This window comes from Sardina pilchardus, chromosome 3, assembly GCF_963854185.1.
Source record: "Sardina pilchardus chromosome 3, fSarPil1.1, whole genome shotgun sequence".
NCBI classification, from domain to species: Eukaryota; Metazoa; Chordata; class Actinopteri; order Clupeiformes; family Clupeidae; genus Sardina; species Sardina pilchardus.
Window position 1 is genome coordinate 37,202,762 of NC_084996.1, and position 20,000 is coordinate 37,222,761.

Here is a 20,000-nt window from a genome sequence, read left to right on the forward strand (position 1 = left end):
GAGCAGTTTTGATGCGCATTTTAGCTCTGTGTCCTTCCCCCGGTTGAATGTACACGGTCCTGATAACATGTCGGCAATGGCTCTGTGCTCTCAGGGAGCTGAATTAAACATACTCTCTCTCCCTCTCTCCCAGCCAAGTGGACCTGTCCATTTATAGCCTCAGTATTCTTCTCTCTTGTCCAGGTCTTTCTGGACGACTCTCTAAACGTCTTGGTTTTCATGACTGGGCCACCTCAATGCACAGCGTGCCTCAGTGACCAACCACGTAGTGGGACTGTTTTTGTTTTTTTTCTTCATTGCCATTGACAAACATTTACAAGCAACGAGAGCCTGCTTTTTGTGTGCATTTTATAGGGAAACTATGCAGGTTTGGCGATTTCATTGTCGGTTTCACTTTCGCTTTGCGTTTTCGCTCGTTTTACGCTTGCAGATTTCTCTGCAGAGTTTCCCCTACAGCTTTAGAGTGTATATTTTACAACACTGCTCAATCGGTCAGTCTGCCAAACTTGCATGCGTGTTTTTTCCACTCAGAGGCGCTACGGGGAAGCAAGACAGTCGTCATTCAACCCGAAATAAGTCAAATAACCATTCCAATGACTCCAAAGACTTCCAATGACTTTAGTTCAAGCAAATTAAGCTAAAAAAAAACCTTGCATAGTTCATCTTTAATATGTGTTGGAACACATGTGGAGGAGTGTTGGGATGAATTTGAATGGAGGGTTCTGTTTTGTAATCAAATAACTAGATAGATGACATGACAACAACTGGATGCTACAACAATGCCACTCTTTTTTTCAAATAATAAAAGAAAACTCAAATTATAGCGATGGATTCAAGATCTTAAAATGATCAAAAATGTAAAATATCATGCCACTGCCTGTTAGTGGTCACATGTTATATGATTTATGTACTGTATGTATGACTGTGTCTGTTTTGTGGTTTTGTGTTATGCATATGCATGCACACATGGTTAACCATTACCATATCATCCCTATATTACTATTATTAAGTGGGCACATGCTTAAGATCTGATGTGTGTGTCTGTGTCGGTGTGTGTGTCTGTGACACATTCGAGACACAAACGTGTGTGTGTGTGTGTGTGTGTGTGTGTGTATGAGTGTGTATGTGTACATTTGTTATGTATACAGTCTATACACACATCTCTCTCTCTCTCTCTCTTTCTCTCACCCTGTCTGTGTATATGTATGGTGTATGTATGTGTGCATGTGTTTTTTGGCTGTGTGTGTGGGGTGGCGCTGTAGGCCGCCAGCATATCTGTGGCGGATCTCATTGGCAGGCATCCACTGAGGCACACGTCTGTAGGACTGCAGGGCTAGGAGCTGCAGAGAGAGACAGAGACAGAGAGAGGGAGGGAGGGAGAGAAAGAGAGAGAAAGAAAATGAGGGAGAGAGAGAAGTGGCGGGATATTTTATTAATGGCAGCCATTAATATTCCAACGCTGAGGGACAGCTACTGTGTTACTCCTCCTGAAGAATTATGAATAACTCAACACCTCCACGGCAACCAACTCTGCTCATGAATATTCACACCTTGGCTGGCTGGGACCCCTCCATTGCTTCCCTCCGCCCCGTATGAGTGTGTGTGTGTGTGCGTGTGTGTGTGTGTGAGCGTGCGCTTGTGCATTGACACCTACAGAGGTTACCACTAGGAAGTTTAATATATATCCATAATGAGGCCTTTGTGATTGCTTTAAGACATCCCTGCTGTGCTAAATCAGTGAGGTTTTTGAGTGTACTTTCATGCAACTGACACTGGCATACCAAAGAATATTTGGTCAAACTCTGCCATCCAAATGTAGATCTTCCGTGACCAGCCTCTCTATTAAATCCTCTTTTTCATTCTCAAAAAACTGTTTGTCCTGCTCTTCTTTCTTAAGACTTCAGTGTCCTTAGCCTTGCCACATCTTTCTGTTTCTCGTCTGAAGGTGCATAGTTTTGCAGATCCCCGAGAGCACAGCCTCTGTAACAGAGCACTGGAGTCGTAAAAGAGAGAGGATACCAAGAAGAGTGAGGACAAATGGACACAAATGGAGCCTGGCAGCAGTAGAGAGAAGATCAATCCAAAAGGGGTCAGACTGACAGCAAAAGAGAAAGCAATGGTATGTTGTTCAGATATAGCAGATGTATGGAAATGGACGGCTAAACTCCCATGATCCTTGTGAAGATGGAAGTGATGTTGCAGGTCAAACCAAGATAAAATATACTGTAATTGCAAAGGAGCATTTTGGCCACAAGAAGTGAATTCACTGGGCCTTATGTGCCTCTGACTTTGGCTGTGATTCTAACCATCACTTTTAACATCTCAGGAACCTCAAAGCTCTTCAGGCCAAGCTTCGAAACTCGATCCGCCAGACAGTAACCCATAGCAACCACCTGCAAACCCCTCGTCAATGCGCTTGTCGTCTATTAGAGCAGGAGTCCGTAGGATTACCAGGCGAGGGCCCGGGATAATGGCCGTCACACTAACAGAAATCCGCTTTTCCCAAAGAGGCGGCACAGGGAAGCGTGAAGCCCAAATCCTGGCCTAAGAGCCTCCGACCAGACTCGCTTCTAATAGAGCCACTCGTACTCGCTCTCTCTCTGCCTCGCTACTAAGCCCCCCTGGCCTCTCTCTCTCAAACACACACATGCGCGCGCACACACACGGGCCACTGCATCTTTTAAACCATGGGCTTCAAGGAGGGAGAGCTACAGAGGAAGTATATTAGAGAGAGTTGAAAATGGATAGAAAGAGGAAATAACAGCGGATGCACAGAAAAAGAGATAGAAAAGAGGGAGATGAAGAATAAGCTGTTCAATATCTATCCATCTGCAGTATGTTCTTTGCGTCGTTTCATGTTTTCAGAGTTTTACAGTGAAAGTGTGTCTTTCTTTTCCTGACTTCTAAACTTCCAGTTTCTTTATTTTCCTTCTGTCTCTGCACGAAGGATTCAACAATGAGGAGTGACACAAATTTTTGAATACTAGAGCTTCAACTTGAAAGAACTGACACAAAAGGTAAACAAACGCAGGAAGTGCAGCCTGATGCCGGTGCGTATTTTAGCTCGGGGCTGTCAGGACAATCATGCAACGCACGGGGGAAGGTGCAATGCAGTGCTGAGTAAGAGCAGGTGGAGTGCTGGGTTAGCATGTAGCGGAGAAAGAGAGAGAGAGAGCGAGTTAGACAAACTATCCTCTAAGACAGTCAACCTGATGTCAGGTGAATACACCAGAACCCAGCTGTGCAAGGCAGAAAGCAGGCACAAGATATGAGAAATAACAGAGTAGAGTGTAGAGATTATAAAGTGATAGCAGGAAACAATAAATAGTAATGGAGAGGCTGGAGACGGACTGTAGAAAAAAACATAATTAACTAGATGATGAAGTGAAAGTGAATAATCATATTTTACTCATGCATCCTCTGAATAGCCTACTCTCCTTGTAATATATTACACACAGAAATGACATGCATGCATGTTAGGCACATCATAAATGATTGGAATTGATGCATTTATGGATACTATACAGTTCTAAAATGAAGGAATAATGTGTTGTTTTTTTATAGACAGTAACTTGTATAACAAGTTAAAGTTAGGACATGTTTTATAATGTTTTCTTAACAATTAAAGTAGCACTAGGCAAGTTTTTTACTTAAATATAACAGATTCAACGCCAATTTAATGTTATAGTAGGGGAACCTAACCTATCATAGCCATAGAGCATATAGCTGATTAGCGACTGATTGCAAACAGGCTAGCAACCCGGATCCATCTCACACAGAGGGAGCTCTAGTATACATTGGAACTACATTAGATGCCTTTAATGTGCAGTAATGTCTTAATTATAAATAATGAATTAAACTACATTGGATGCCTTTAATGTGTAGTAATGTCTTAATTATAAATAATGAATTCTGTAAATGTAAATTCTTAAGAAGACTGCATACATTTTAGGATGCAGCTGATTTGAAAATCCATCGAACAGTTTCTTTCAATGTTTGAATGCAAAAAAAGTTGATATCTCATGGATCATTCTAGCAAGATTTGCTTCATGAAAATCAGACTGCTGAAATTATCACTCAGACAAGATTCTTTCATTTCGAAGAAGAGTGCCAGAAGGACTAAAAATAATTATTTCTTTGGAAGCGTTTGACACCATAGCGAGCTGATGGCAATAACATCTTTCTGGGCCAGGAAGCTATGCGATGTCTCTAATCTGGCAGAATTCCCTCAGAGAGATGACATTTCAGGAAATCTGATCTGAGCTACTATGTCTTATCTCTTTGCTATCACCTCTGCCATTGTCTTCACATACAGTCTTCCTCCTCATCCTCATCTTATCTGGTCTATCGTAAGCCACCTCCTCTACCACATGCACACCTATGGATTTATAGCTCTCTTAAGATATGCACAGTACTCACAGTTTACTCTAATCGGACATTTACACCGTCTTTCTTTTCAGTTTTTATACACACACACACACACACACACGCACACGCACACATTCATTCAGGCATTGATCTCTGTGCTCTAGTCTTTCGGGGCTAAAGGAAAGAGTGCTCACGGAGAAGTTTGTACAATTGATCTCCAGGGAGACAAGATTCATGAGCATTTCTCTCTCTCTCTCTCTCTCTCTCACCCTCAGTCTCTCTCTCTCGCTTGGTCTGTGTGTCCTTTCTCTCTCTCTCTCTCTCTCTCTCTCTCTCACTCCCTCCCTCCCCCCTAGTCTCCTCATTTCTGGCTGAATTGGCATTTTGAGGCTGGAAGCGTGCTTGGAGGAGCGCGAGGGGTTGGGGGGTGGATGTGAGGTCCAGAGGGATGGCACCTCAGCTGAGGAGTCAGAGACGGAGGAACAAAAGCCCTTTCATCCCGAGAGGAAGCAGCCCACTTGCATTGGCGGCAGGCCTCAGGACGGAACACTGGCTCCGGTGGCCTGCAGACTTGAGCAATCTCCTCTCCCTAAAGGGAATTCTTGATGCTGTGACACGGGAAACAAAGAAAGGGGCAAAGTTACTTTTTTTTGTCCACTTTTTTTGTCCTCTCCATCTTTTCTTCACCACTGCTGACACCAGACGCTCAGTAAATAGAACTGAAATGTTCAGTGGCCTTCCTTTTTCTTGTGGCTGTCTGCATGGAAATTCAGTTTCATTTGTATTATCTCTCTGAATTCTGTATCTTTCAGTGAAGGATACAGAGAGATTTCTTTTAGAGATTGATATTTTTTGTGAAGAATGCCACAAAAACATGTGTCAATGTGACATTGTGAGAAGTCTATACAACATATAAAGGATGTTCTTGTGGTATTACTGTGAGCCTGGAGGGCTTGAATTTCTCTACTCTTTGAAATGATTAGGCTTTCATTACCTCTCTTGTCATGGCACACAAGCAGACAACATTTACGTATTTATTCTGTGAGTATTTTCACTGCGGCTATTTCCACTCTGACTTGCCAGACAAAACAAAGTCTTTTACATGTCACAAGTCACACGGGTTAGCATTAATTAACTTATGTGTTATTTTCAACTAGTTTTGAGCTCTATGATAGCAAGTCTATCCTGAATGTGAGGATTATCACCAGGTTTTGCCTGAAAGGAGACCTGAATGTGTTGAATGATTATATAAAAAAAACTGACATGGCACTCTGTTTTGGCCCCATCTCTCATCAGCGAAAGAGAGAGAGAGAGCGCAAACACAGCCCAATAGGAAGGAGACTACAAATGAGGCTTGTTTCAATAACCGGATCAATGGACTGCAGAAAAAAATGTGCCCATCAATGATAAGTATCCCCAGATAAACAACTGAAACGGTGTGTGCGGTGGGATGGTGGTGGGGGCACAGGGGAGGAGTGGGAAAGAGGAAGAAAAGGTTAACATAAAGAACTGCAGCAGCTATAAGACAAGACACGATTGAATATTTATGCATTCCTCATGGTCAGGGTGAAAAGATATATGTATGAAGGACACTGCGTGATAAATATGGGAAGAACAAGGCACTTTGTCCAAAGATCCACCAGCTACAGTACTGTCATCACACACAGCTCTGTCAGCATACCAGTGGTGTGTTTGAACAGCCAGAAAAAAATGAGCTTTTTAATTATAGGGAACTGAATGTTGACATTAATTAAAGTTACAGGAAAACTAACATAGACACCTTTTCGGAATCGTTCCCTTCCAAATAACAAACTGAGAATAGAACTGAATGATGGAACTGTATGACACTCACACGGCATAATACTTGGGTTTTGAACTAGGGCTTAAGGTAAGCGGTTTAAACCTGTTCCCATTTGGATGAGATTTTTGTCTTGAAGTCTCTGACATGATCAAAGCTTATCTTTAGTGTTGGTTTCGTTAATGAGTTATGTGTCTGTCAAAGCAATTAGATATTACCATTCTATCTGTGGTACCAAACCTTCAGTTCAGTGCCGAGTAACTGAAATGAAAGAGCTTAATCAAAGTAACTCAATGTAGTTATTTTACCTTAAGTAACGGCTTCAAACTAATTTTGATGCCATGCTGACTAACAAAAATAACTAGATGTACCGCAAAGCGATACACAATATGACCGCCGCTCAGTCCTGCACATTCTCTCCGCAAATATCAATCACGCTTGTGTTTCCATCGCCTACTCCATCCCTACTGCAACTTTTATGTATGTAAATGAGTGTGTGCATGTGTGCGCTTGCTTTTGTGTATGAGTGCTTCTCTGTCTAGTGTGAGTGTGTGTCTGCTTGTGTGTGTGTTTAATGTGTCTCTGAGTATATGTTCACTGTGTTCTCTGCCGTCACTGTCACTCCAATATCAGATAACACACACACACACACACTCACATGCGCGCATGTGCACACACACACACACACACACACACACACAAACACACATACACAGGCACACACTCACACACACACACTCGCACACACACACACACACACACACACACACACACACACACACAAACACACACACACAGGCACACCCAGAGAGAGAGAGAGAGAAAGAGAGAACACACACAGAATACACACAGATAACACAGACACAGAGAGAGAGAGAGAGAGAGAGAGAAAGAAAGAGAACACACACAGAACATGCACATACACACATATACACACATGCAAACACACAGATGGGCACACAGAAACGCACCCACACACTATAGTACATCACACACACACTCACTTCTCAGCTCCGGTGGTCTCACAAAATGTACTCAAAGATGTGTGTGTGCATGTGTGTGTGTGTGTGTGTGTAGGTGTGTGTGTGTGTGTGTGTAAGGGTGTATGTGTGCATGCGTGTGGGCGTGTTTGTGCATGTGTTTGTATAATGTTTTATGTACATGTGTGTATGTAGTGGTGCGTGTGTGTGTAGGTATGTGTGTGTGTGTGTGTATTTATGTGTGTGTGTGTGTGTGTGTGTGTGTGTGTGTGTGTGTGTGTGTGTGTTCCTGCATGTTTGTTGCACCCAGAGCAACCATTCTCTTTTAAAACATATTTGGAAACTAGTTGATTAAAGGTTTCTTATGGTGTCACTTATATGTTTCTAGGACAAAAACTAGCAGAGATTGAGATGTTTGGAACAGTTTTTGAAATCCCCAGGGGGGGGTTTAGACTCCAGATAATACCACCATCTACTGGCCGATGGGTATACAGTCCTGAATGTACACATAAATCCATTTATTTTATAGCCCCCCATGGATGAAATTCCACAAAACTTGGCTTACTCCCAGAGGGTGTCAGGTTAATCATACACATGAAATTTGGTGCAGTTCATAACATCTCATCTGAAGATATGGGCAATTAAAGCAATATTACATTGCATTTTCAATTTTTACGATGGGGGGGCAAATCACAAATGACTGGTTATAAGCTAAGTTGATGCAAGCTCTAGAGAACAACATACCATAAACATTTTGTCATCCTCGGTGCCACGGTTCAGGTAGTTATGTAGGAAAAACTGTCATTTTTGGGCTTCGGGCGGGGGCAGCGCGGGGGTGGAGTGACCCCCGGGGACGAAACGAAAATTTTCCATAGAACTCTACTGGGGCTACATGCCCACCAAGTTTCATGCGCTCCGGTGTTACGGTGTCCCGGGAATCGTTGACGAAAAATGACGGGAAAAAAGAAAAAAAAAAAAAAAAAAAAAAACTTTGACAACAACTATATGACCGCTTCGCTAGCTACGCTAGCGGCGGTCATAATAATAATGGCATCTCTGACATTGGAGATGTGCACCCCGAACACCCGGAAATGCACTATGTAACGTTGATGTCAGGGGTAAGGGCATGAACCAACCTTTGGTTACATTGTTTACCATCTCCTTAAAAGAGCAAAAAATTATGTTGCCTCAAGTGCTGTACGCACCACCATAGCGCCATTTTCCAAAAATAACACTGAAGGTGTACCCAAGCGCAATGAAGATTGACGCTTCAACTTTAATACATATAGTAAACCCGTGGTAAAGCAGTCATCAGAAGCTTTGGTTTCATAGCGGACTTCCTCTAGGCCAGGGTTTCTCAAACTTCTTTGCTCTGGGGCCCTGTGATGTTAGGCCTTGGTGTTCCAAGGCCCTGCATAGGCGTCTGCACACCCTCTGAACACCCGTCTATGCCCCCAACTTCCATCGCCCGCCACCATGTACGCCTTTAGATAGCAGGCTTGTGCACAATTCCGAATTTTAGAATTCAATTCATGAATTGGAATTTGAATCGAATTGGCCCCACTCCACAGGAAGTTGAATTTTAACTTGAATTGGAATGACAGGAAGTGGAATTCAATTCATGGCAATTCAAGACAATTCCACAGTCACATAACAGGAAGAATGTGTTGAATCTGCATTCAGTTTTGGGAAGGTTACTTTGGAAATGTAATTGATTACTGTTTTCAATAAATTGTGTGTTTGTTGCGATCATATCTGACATTTTGTGAAACTTAATTGTTCAACACTACCCTTAAATTATGTATATGAATTTCTTTGAATTTCAATTCTTCTTTAATTCAATTTTGAATTGTAATTCTACATCCTGTTTTTGACCTCAATTCAATTAAATTCAAACCCTAGAATTGAATTGGAATTTAGGAGTCATTCTCAATTCAATTCTGAATTTTGCACAAGCCTGATAGATAGATAGATAGATAGATAGATAATTTATCATTATTATTAGGCTATTATTATTAGCAGTTACTAGTATATAACATTTCAATCTATTGCCATTTTGGGTCCTGAAATAAAATATCAAGTATCTGCCATATCATAAACAGGGGTCTGAAAACTTCTGTTATGAAAAATACATTATTTTGAAGTGGGGGAAATGGGGAGGTATGAAAAAAGGCAGAAATTTAATGTGATTTCAAAAAGGGATTTCTCGTGATTACCGCTAATTATACAGATACATTCTATATGCCATTGGAATCAGTAGGATCTCCTGTTTATTTTGATATGCAGTTTGCCATAGGCAGTTCCGAAATCATGAGATATTTCACAGAGAAGAATCTGTATGACGCAGAACCGAGTGTGACATTTTATTTTTGTATGTAATTTTCAACGCTAATTATCTCGCGAACCGTTCGTCGTAGAAACTAGTGGCTAGCGTCATTAGAAAGGTCAGGTTATGCAGTTTCATATGATATGCTGTTATTTCTGTGTGAAAATATCTCGCACCAATATGACCGAGAAGAACGGGTGCAGCCGCGGCCGCATGGTGCGTCTTGAAGGCGGCAGAGAGGGTCGGCCGGCGGCCCGATGGTAATCTTCTCGCGGCCCGGTACCGGTCCGCGGCCCATAGTTTGAGAAACACTGCTCTAGGCTACCATCAGTGTTAGCCTAACTAACTTCAGTATCTTAAACGTTCTTGAACTTTCTACTTCAATTAAAGGAGAAATCCAGTGAATTTTCACATAGATCTCCGTTTCTCTAGGTCATTGAGTACTGTAAGTACGACCTGCATGTACATGTGAGCTCACAGGCATGCCCCATTAGTGCTGCCTAGCTGCATTAGCTGCTAGCTGTAGCAACAAACAATAGCGGAGCGAGAGGGGGGGCAGGGGGGGCGGTCGCTCCGGGCCCACGGGTGCAGGCAGGGGGCCCACCTTTGGCCAAATCTGCTGAATTGTTGTATTTAACGATGCTTATTTGTACTGATTGCTGGATGCTACTAAAGATGCCGCTGGTCCGTAGAGTGCCCTCACCATGGGAGCCCGTCTGTCATGCCCTTATACACTGCATATAGCCCGCAACAGGCATTTCCCCTCTCACGCTACACTGGCGTGTTTTAAAAGCGAAACTGATGCACGACCGGTGTGAGTTTTCTGAGGTAGCCTAGGCTACAAGTTGCATTTACCGTATTACAGAAAATCAAGTGACTTAGCAAGATCTATATACCTATTTAGAGTCTGGAGCATACGCGTGACAACAGCTGTCATTTCGCATCGTAGTAGGCTGCGCCGATGAACATAAACGGTTAAAAAAAAGTTCTGATAGCCTGGAAAGCCTCTCTATATCCGCACACGGAACATGTCAATGTCAATGTTGTTGTAAACACACGAAATAGGTAGGCTACAACTTCAATAGAGACAAGAAGATAGGCTAGGTTGGCAGGAGATTGCCTAGGCCTACCTGTAACTCCTCAAAGTATGCCCATTTTATTTAGGCTAATTAGGCTCTGCATACGTGCGTTTTATTGTGAGACATGCGTTTCATTTGGAACGGAGCGGCATGCCATCAAAAGCAGAACATTTTTGGTATGTTTTGGGGTCTAATTAACTCTTACACTGTTTGATTATATTGCTTAATGTTTGGACTGATGGCCAATGCAGCAAGGGGGTATTTGATGGTTCACTAATTATGTTTCATGTAGTCGAAACACTGTCGGATTTCCACCGCTGTTTACGCACAAGGCAGTCAATTCATTCAATGTGCGCTGTGTTGGTTAAGTTATTGCGCAGCCAATAAATACAAATCCCGGCCATAACTTGAGATACAGTACGGTATGGCTACCTCTGTCACCAACACTTAGTGTCAGCGGAGTTCCTGCCTTGCTGTATTGCCTAATCTTGTAAAAAAAAAAAAATAAGCCTAAACGGGCAAGCGTAGTGAAATTAAACTGTGAGAGTTTTGACCGGTAGTTTAGCCTACACAAACAATCTTGAATCGACATGAAAGAAAACAACATGCCCCAGCCAATATGCACAACATGGAATGGCTTAAATAAAAACATGATGTTGGGATAAACACTGAGTAGCTGGCAGGCGTACCTGCAGGTGTACGGCCGTGTGCATTGTGCATAGGCCTATCACCAGGCTATACTCAACAACGAGAGAAAATGTCCCATGTGCGTGTGTGTGTATTCATACAAAATTGGCCTACCATAACTTCTCAATGCAGCACAGTATCCCATTAACTGCATGACATAGGCTTCAATTTTCTGCAAAGTTAGTGAACATGTTAGGCTATCAAAGTCAGAAGTAGCCTAGGTCTATAGCCTATGCACATAATTTGTTTGAGCAGCACAGACAATAGGTTACGCACGCACGCAGGCTCACAAGACTAGACCTATTTGTGTTGCTTTTTACGCGCTGATAGGCCTATTTGCTGTTTTATCGCCATATACTGTTAAGCTAATTTACTAACTCAAGACTCATCATGGATGTAAACAACGAAAACAGAAAGGATGGAGGCAGCAAAGCTAGAGGCGTTATTTCAGATGGGCAAGAACAAGGTAGGGAATGGGTGTGCTTGTCAGAACGTTCATTACCTGTTTAAAGCTACATTAGTATAGTAGTTTAGTACTCTAAGGCTACTTTTTAACGGACCATGCACGAACCTAACCGTGGAAAGGACAAATATTGTCAGCGCTTTGAAAGTCTTATTGCGCGCGCGCCGCGCACGCACGCACGCGGGCGGGGGGGCCCACTATAGGTCTTCGCCCCGTCTAGAGTGAACCATTAGCTCCGCCCCTGGCAACAAAGCTAGATAAAAACGCTTTTCTTCGTACCCACAGCACTCTGTGACCTCTAGAAACAGATATGTGACAACTCACCAGATTTCTCCTTTAACAACCATATGTACAAATAGTGAAATAACAAAAAACAAACCTCCTGGTTACATTGTGTCTTCTCCCGTTGACAGCCTACTTGTCAGAAGCCGGGTTCGAAAGGTCATATCCTTGCTGGTTTGGCAGCCATATTGGGAGGGTGACGGTGATGGAATACTGACAACTGCCCTTATCCCTGGGTCAGTGAGGAATTAGCTTTTGATAAGCGCTAATGCAGAGTCAGTCACAGGGCTCTTACTGTAGACACAAGGAAATGCCAAAAGGGCTTAAGCACAAAGGATTCCTGTCACACGGAGCAGCTCGCTGGTGTGAGTCGGGGATTTGACTCTAATGCCTCCCAAACTGATTTGAATCCGACAATGCCAGGTACAAACTCATTATATGTATTTTTCCCCCCGTCTTCGAGGACAGTAAACAAAAGGCATAAAAATACAAGCCGCAGACCGAGACCTGTCAGTGGGAGTGTCTCCTGAGGTATCTACGGTGACAGTATGAGACATTAGCCTTCCGGAGACCTTCCTTTCAGACGCTGGAAGGAGCAGAGGCAAAGTGTTCTCGTTCTCTCTCTTCTCTCCAGCTATCTATCTCTGCAGCTTGTTCATGTTGTTTTAAAAATAGTTTCCTCCACAAGCCCTTATAGACGTAATTTTTATGTGGGAGACTGACTTGTTGTAGAGAATCATCTGGACTTCAGTATCTTTTCCTCCATAGCCCTATTTTTTTTTTGTCTAGTGACCCCCAAAAAACATTGGTTAAGTCTAGCAGCCTCCTTCTCTTCAACTGGCAAAACTTAGTGGCGAAAATGTTGCCTAATGTAGCCTCTGACCATGTGAATGATTATTTTCCAATGTAGTCTACAGACTGGGGCTCCTGTGGCAAAATAAGGCAGCATATTGTTCTGTCATTGGTAAGCTGAGCTCACACATCATCTTTGAGCTCATCATTGCGAAAGGTGCAGGTAGAGATTGAATTTGCACAGAGCATACTTTTGGAGGAATAATGTATAAACTGCAAATTGTAAGCCTATATTAAGGGCTGCTGAATATCCCAGTTTTAAAAACATGTTTGTCTAAAAGCTTTTTAAACATTTTCTTCAATTCAGACAGCAATTCAATTTTTGTTGGCAACCTCCTGTCTAAGGGATATTCAACTATTTGGGGAATTAAGCTCATTTTCCATCTCCCCTCGAGCAAAACAATTGACTGTTACCTTTCTCCTGTTCATCCAGCCATTCTGACATGGAACTATACCTGAAAATAGTCCCTGTACTGCTTGTTGCCGACGGGGACTATTTTCAGGTGCTGAGTGATATCACTGCGCCCATGGTAGCCTACATTCACAACGTTCCTTGATTATTACGCTAGAATGAGGGCGAGTATAGCTCCATGTCAAATTAAAGTTCAAAAGTTCATATTCTCTTCAATTTGTGTGTTTATTCTCGACCAAGTGATGCGCATCATCAGTAATTGACGTCTCTTAAAAGTGATGTGTGAGTGAGCAGGACATATCTGTCTCTCCTTCATTCCCCCATCCTCTTATCATCCTTTCCTTGTCACTAAAATAATTAGAAGGAGGGGTTTGGACAGGAGGAAGGAAGGAAGGAAGGAGGGAAGGAAGGAGAGAAGGAAGGAAGGGGAGGGAGGAAGGAAAGGAGGGAGGATGGACAAAAAGACAAATGATCTGCACCCAGGGAAATCCAGGAGCAGGAAACGATGACAAGACCTTTACAATATCAGGCTATAGGAGGTGAATTTGATTATTAACGTACATATTTTAAACATCAGTTGGTGAAATAAACTTATTTCTATGAAGCTATTGTGCTTATTAACAGTCTTAATCCCCTGTTGATAAAAAAAGTGTAAAATGTACTACCGAACTTTTACATTTAATGTAATGGCTTGCTGTTTTCCCCCCACTAAATGAGGCGTTATAGCCATCAATGATACAAACCCTGCGGCAGTTTAATGGCAATGGCATTCTGTATCAGCTTCTTTAAGCATTGTTGTCAGAAGAGTCCACTGTACTCAAATAATCACTCAAATGGATCTTACTAAAATGTTACGATTAATTGGACTTAGCTCAGAGGGATTGTTAATTGGTTTGACCTTATGTTGTGAGTGCCAGAGTTTCATTGATAATGAGCAAACTGGCCCAAACTGACCTTTAATATGTAACAAAACCGCAAACAGGAATCTGCCTGCATTTCTCCCCAACAGGTTCATAATTTAAACAGCAGGACTCTTGTGTTTTACATAACAAGCCATTTGGGTTTGTGATTGTTTGTAATCTCATAGCAAATAATAATTCTTTCAAGCATACCTTGGACTCTTGATAGTTGGGTTCTTGATGGCAGATGACTATAGACAGAGTGGAAAAATCAGTTTACTCCTGGTATGACACTGAACAAGTCAACATATAAAAATAAATCTCTTAACTAAATTATATTGTTTACGCTCTCCAAAACGACCTCTGCCAAACACTCTTAAAATGAATATGTTGAAAACAACACAACTTGCTTTGTTTTTAACACATCGTGAGCTGAGAATTATAAGGTTCTATCTCCATTTTGGTCGAAATTGAGTTTTTGACATCATCTGATCCATTAGGTGCTTATTAATGCCTGTGTGGTGTTATTTTTGTAAAAAAAAAAAAAAAAAAGGTTAATTATTAGCAAAATAAAAAGGTACTACATAACAGTATTGCTGGCTATGTAAAACTTTGATGCTCAATATCTCAGAACTACCCTAAACGGAGATAGAACCTTATAATTCTAAGCTCACGACATCTCTGTGTCCCGATAGGGACAACACACATTCGTTTTAAGGGTGTAGCCTAGTGCAATTTGTTCTTCATAGCAACAGCCTGCCATTTTCCACCCCTCATTTCTCTCTGCTTTAAATCGCTCACCTTTTACACCTCCATGTTACGTGTGGTAAGATTACTGGCAATTAGCCGTTTTAGAAATGTGTAGACAGACACCCACAACCAATAGTGTTTCAAGTAAAGGTTATATAAGCCGTTGTTGTAGCTGCACCTCCGCTGGTCTTCAAGGTGTCCTTAACAGCACTGCCGTGGAGATGGGGGAGGCTACTTCAGCACTAGTGTCACCACACGTTAGCTTTACAGTTCTTTTTTTCTCAAAACAAATGTAAGATTCTATTCTCTTCATCTTGACAAGGCATTAACCAATGATAAATGTTTTTATTCTGTTTCCCTCCCCTCACCCCTCCCACGCTTTTTCCTCCATCTCTTTCGTTCTCTCCCCCATCTCTCTTTCTTTTCCCCTTAACCCCCTCATTGTGGACATCTGGTGCAGGCTAGTGTTCATAATTCATACCGTCTTCTCCGTTGTCTTCCACTTGACCTGCTAGGGTACAATGACAGTATGCGGCAACCCTTCCCATCGTCTGTTCTTCCTCTCCTTTCTCCTCCTCCTCCTCCTCCTCCTCTTCAACTCTTATTCTAACACTTAGTTTACACACAGAGCCAATTTAGACTGAGGAGCATAGGTCTGACCCCATAACGACACCCCTCATACATCCCTCCACATCTGTCTGTCTATGTTTACACATGGGTGTGTGTGTGCGTGTTTGTGTGTATTTGAGTGTGCATGTGGTGTGAGCATGTGTGTGTGTGTGTGTGTGTGTGTGTGTGTGTGTGTATTTGAGTGTGTATGTGGTGTGAGCATGTGTATGTGTGTGTGTGTGTGTGTGTGTGTGTGTGTGTATGTGGTGTGAGCATTTTTGAGCGTGTGTGTGTGTGGGTGCGCGTTTGTGAGCATGTGTGTGTATGGATGTGTGTGTCTGTGTGTGAGCGTGTGTGTGTGTGAGTGCGCGTTTGTGAGCATGTGTGTGTATGGATGTGTGTGTCTGTGTGTGAGCGTGTGTGTGTGTGTGTGTGTATATATGTATGTGTGTGAGTGTGTGTGTGTGTGTGTGTGTGTGTGTCTGCCCACTGGTCCGTCTGCCTGTCTGGGTGGCTGCTGTTGGTCTGGGGCTGATCACTGGCGTGTGGGTGTGCTGGGCAGGTGCTCTGGTTCTCTGCGGCTCCTGTCACAGAGCTGCCTAATGCCTCATTAGGACACATGAAGACCTGGGCAGCTCATGGGGCTGCACTAGAAATGTTATTGTGTGTGTGCTGTGGACGGAGGAGAGGAGCACTTCTGTGTGTGTGTCTGAGTGTGTTGCATTAACAGGTAGAAGGTGATGTTGGCAGAGAGTGTGAGTATGTGTATGTTTGTGAGAAAGAGAGACTTTGATAAAGTTTGATTGTAGAAATGTGTATAGCTGAGACATGAGTTGTGTGTGCATCTGAATGTTTGTGTGTGTGTTTGTGTGTTGTCCGCTAAGGGCAAGCAGGCAAGAGGCTGCGCTGTGTTTCTGTCTGCTGTAATTGGCCCGTCTCGGGCCCTCAGCCTTCAGGGACGTGAGGCACTGTGAGGGGGGTAGGGGCGGGGGGTCAGAGCCATCCAGCAAGTGGAGGATGATGGCAGGATTACCCTGCCAGAGGTGGCATGGGATGGGCAAAGACCTTTCCCTTCCTCTTTCCACTTTGCCCAACTCATGTCTGCCCAGGGTGTGTGTGCTTGTGTTGATGTGGATGGCTTCCTGTCCTATTACATAAATGCTCCATACCATAAAACCTCCACTAATGAATGAGGTAATAGTTAATGTTTGACAGGATCAGGTCAGTGTGTCCTGTTCAATCATAAGAAAACCCGTTTCTAAATGCATGGACAAAAGTTTTCCTCTGTAGTGCAAGAACTTTATTTATACAACCCTGTTTCCAACAGACACAGTTGGAAGTTGGGACACAGTGTAAAATAATGATACTATTTAATGATAATCTTTATGGTCAGAGCACTGTTTTAAAGTTACAAAGTGAACGAATTCTTGTCAACACTGTGCCAGAACATGAAGAAAGCTCATGTGCCCTTGTCAACAGCTCTTGGTATAACCTCCCTGTTACACATAGTACTTCGGTTTGTCTGTAGGGACTCTATCCATACTACCACAGAAGTGTATTACCTATAAAATGTTTTGCTGCTAATAATGCAGACAACGGTCTAGCTCAAAACTCCGATTTTGTTCCCAAATGACAGTTTGCTCTCGTTATCATCACAGGTATCAATGCAATACTTTAAGTGAATGAGAAAAAAAATGTCATTTCTTTTTGGATAATATGTTAATTCTAAATTTGATGTCATCTGTTGAAAAAGTTGGGACAGGGCAGGGGCATGTTTTGCTCCACCATCCTGTAAATATTTGGGGTTTCTGCACAGCTGCTAGATTAGGCATGGGATTGAGAATGAAATGTTGTCCCACGTTTGCCTGTTTTAGGATTTCAATGGTCTGGGGTCTTCTTAGCCATGTTTCTCATTCCATGATGCACCCATCTCACAGGACTCTTAGCACCTGAACTCTCCAGTTATGTGCAGAATCAAGTTTGCCATTGTTTTCCTGAAATATTCAAGGACATTGTCTGGATGGCAGTATATGTTGCTCAAAACCTATGCCGTCATTCAGAATGAATTTGTTGCCTTTATCATTACACAACTTCTCCAGCCTTTTTTGAGACATGGTGTTGGCATGAAATTCAAAATGTCTTTATATTTTCCATGAAATATTATACATTTTGTCATTTTCCTGATTTGATATGTTGTCTATGTACTTTTTGCAGCTTAGAATAGGTTTACAAGATTTGCAGATGATCACATTCAGTTTTTATTTGCATTTTACAATGACCCGACTTTTCTGGAACTGAGGTTTTAAAACAGTGGCAGCATGGATTCTGTCTGAATAGGGTTTGCACAGTAGTTTTAACCAGCTCTACTTTTTTCAGCCCAGTCCCTTGTTATTAACAAAGATTTCTCTGGATTCTCTGAATAGTGTAATGATATGCGTTATTGAAGAAATCCCATTTGTCATCAAATGTAGGCTATGTCCCTTTTGCAACTAGATATGGGTTTACAAGATTTCTGTATTATCACATTGTGTTTTATTGACTTTTTTACACAGCATCCCAACTTTATGCATTATGTGTATGTTTCCAATATAAGATGCAGGGTGTTGAGTTGGTAAAGCTGCTGTACAGTTTTTACAGTAGAGTACTGTTATGAACTGTTTAGGCCTATAGCACAAATTTTGTGCAACATCGATATTTTTTTTGTACAGCATTAATACTATCAAGACTTCTTTCCCTGTCTTCTCATGTACTGTACAGTAGTTGCTCAGGAAATGAATGCATTACAATCACTTCACCTCTGTGTCTTGTAAGCTTGTAAGTATTATGCTGTGATAATTGAAGCAAAGAAATTAATAAATGAATAACACTCCAAATGGTGCGTTGAAATAAATTGCACCTTTTCTCTAAATTGTCTTTAGTGAACAGCATTAAGGGTAGGAGCAGATAATAGGACATGTCACCCTGTTTTGTTCACACTGCTGGTATCTTTTTTGCTGTTTTAAGCCACTTCTCTTTTTATCCCTTCTTCCCTTTCACTCTTTCTCCCCCTCTCCCAAGAGCACTCTCTTTCTCTCCTCCTCACTCTCTTCCAAGCACACACTCTCTCTTTCTTTCCTCCTCCTTCTTCATCTCCATCACACTCTCTCCCCACCCATCTCTCTTTCTCCCTCATACCCTGTCTTTCACTATCACTCTCTCCCTTTTCTCCTTTCCTCTCATTCTTTTCTTCCCTCCTTCCATCCTTTCTCTCTCTCTCTCTCTCTCTCTCTCACTCTCACACACAGACACACACACTCAAACGCACACTCTCTCTCTCTTTCTCTCTCTCTCAAACACGCACTCACACGCACTCTCTCTCTCGGCTGGCTTCCAGGCAGCCTGTGGAGACGAGGTTCGGGGAGGGGCAGATGTCAGAGTGTGCCCTCCCACTGTAGAGCAGCATGTTAATTAAGGCCCATCTCCAAGCTGCTGTCGGCATAAATAGCTCTGTCTGTCGATCTGCCACGAGGAAGGCAAGACAAGAGCTGCCTCGCACAAACGCGGAGAAAGCCATCTCGCGCCCAAACAGTGTTTGTACTGCACTGTGGGATTGTAAGGATTGCTAATGTGCGAGGCTCTCTCAAACTCACAATGAACAATAGCTTATGTAGAGGTACAGTGAATGAAGTTCAACTGGAGCAGTGATACCAGTGTGTACACAGAGCTTGTGAAATACCTCCTTGCACTTGAATTTAGTGCCACCTTGTCTGTGAATCCACCCACCCTGAGTCCCTTGGACAGACACAGGAGGTCTATATTCTCCAGACACTTGTGACTCTGTCCTCTCTCCTCCATCCCTACTCGCCCTGGATCCTGTCTCTCCAGGCTCAGCAGTATCTCCACTCATCCAGCCCCCTATACTCCCTGTATGTGCTTGTCTTGTCTGTCTCTTTTTATAGTCACTCTCTTATCACAGATTGACCTTCAGTTCAGGCAAGCCTTTGTTTTTCTCTCCTCCTGCTTAATGATGATTTCCGGAGGAGCCGTTGACTTCGTCCTCGTTATATTATGTTTTTGTGGCTGCACATTATTAGGTGTTTGCAAATAGACACGGCACTGGACATGCAGTCCGAATGTCTGACAGAGCAGGAACGCCTGGTCCACCTTGGTCATGTAGCTGTCACCTTTCAGTGGTATTTTAGTCGCGAGGGGTCAGTGGGCAAGATTTGGAAAAGTGAAAAGGACATGAGCCTTGTGAGTGATGGAATAGGCTATATTAAGTGAGTGGAATAGGCTATATTAAGTGAGTGGAATAGGCTATATTACAGTAAGTGAGTGGAATAGGCTATATTAAGTGAGTAGAAAAGGCTATGTTAAGTGAGTAGAGAAGGCTATGTATAGGGAAATAGTTATGGTCTGTCCAAACACTCACTTTCCAAAACCTTTCAAAAGCTGTGTACCTGTCTACTACAGTAGATGATTAATTAAGTTCCCTGTGTGTAAGCCATTTAATTGA